This window comes from Haemaphysalis longicornis, unplaced genomic scaffold (assembly GCF_048455015.1).
Source record: "Haemaphysalis longicornis isolate Haplotype H1 unplaced genomic scaffold, Haemaphysalis longicornis Haplotype H1 scaffold_7, whole genome shotgun sequence".
NCBI classification, from domain to species: domain Eukaryota; kingdom Metazoa; phylum Arthropoda; class Arachnida; order Ixodida; family Ixodidae; genus Haemaphysalis; species Haemaphysalis longicornis.
In genome coordinates this window covers 99903946-99905273 of record NW_027526422.1, presented here as the reverse complement: position 1 = coordinate 99905273, position 1328 = coordinate 99903946, and the positions used below count along the sequence as shown (strand labels likewise).

At 42.4% G+C, this 1328-nt stretch overlaps 1 non-coding gene across 1 annotated transcript; it reads left to right on the top strand.

The window, feature by feature from the left end:
- The first annotated feature begins 534 nt into the window (after positions 1-534).
- Positions 535-622, top strand: Trnay-gua (transfer RNA tyrosine (anticodon GUA)). The gene is given in 2 exon segments: positions 535-571; positions 587-622. It is a non-coding gene; the product is annotated as a tRNA-Tyr (tRNA).
- Positions 623-1328: the final 706 nt, after the last annotated feature.

Genomic DNA, 1328 nt, shown 5'->3' with positions numbered 1-1328 from the left:
CAGTTTGGTTTTGCCTACAACGTTATCCAGCTTTCTTTACTTACCTGCACTTTTAATGCTCGTTATGTGAAAAAAGCGGTTATTCTTTGCGAGAAAAGCAGCGAAAAAGTGACTGAAGCACTAATTTCACCCTCAAACTGGCGAAAATTTTTAACGATGATTTAACGAGTGCGCCGCTTTGTATTTGAAATACAACTTCCGCTTGAAAGACTGGACTTACCGGTACGGATTATTTTGTCATGTCTTTCCACTATTCGCTTCTTTGCTCTGCAGGCACTAAAGATACCAACTTGCTGGAAAGTAGGTAAAGAGAAAAATAGGCTAGAAAAACACTGCTCAACGCGAGAAACAAGTCTCCAGCAAATGAAACTCCTGGCTGCGACGAATTGCAATGCAGCGAGCAACGGCACAAGCTACCGCATGTCAGTGCCCGTCTCAAGGACACCGGGTGTACATTACCGCTGATTCGTGCTCTACTTTTTCCGTCGTCGGGGAAGACGCCGAAAAAGCTCTAGAAAAAAACTCCCTCCGTGCCCGTCGATAGCTCAGTTGGTAGAGCGGTGGGCTGTAGAAGGCTTGTACTGGTATCCATAGGTCGCTGGTTCGAATCCGGCTCGACGGAGCGTTTCTTTTTTCATGTTCCGTCGTTCCTCTAAAATGCCTCTAAAACATTTTGTTGTATCAAGAGGTCCCTTTGCTGCTCCACGACCTGAGTTCGTAAACTTTCCTAAGGACGTTACGTCTGTATTAAACTCGAAAATATTGCTCCAATGTGAAATCGACACCGATCTTACTTAATTGACGCCCTTTAAGCCATTCAGAATCGCGCGGCTCGCTTCATACCTTACCAGCCAAATTTCCGCACAAGTGTTACTACCATACAAATATAACTTTGCCTCAACTCCCTGGAACTTAGACGAAAAAGCGCGCCTCAACTTGTTCCTGGAGCTGTAGTTCAGTTTTGCTTACTTACATATCTCCCTTTTTCTTCAACCAATTCCAACTTCGCGCCGTCTTTTTAATTCCTTGAGTGTTCAAAATTAAAAAAACTTCGACTAATGCTCTCAACAAATCCTTTTTTCCGTTAACGAATGAAAATTGGAATCGACTTCCAAGTGCAATACCCAATGTGCGCAATCCTCTTAAGTTGAAGATATCACTCGAAACTTTCGAAACACGTAGAGGTGTGACCAGTTGCGTTTTTATATTTTGCACTTTAATACAACTTTGAATTGTGGTATTAGTTGCAGTAACGAGTTTTATTTTTATTATTGTACTGAAATCCCAATTTTTGAATTGGATCCTGCTTTGTGTCCTTGTTCTGCGAT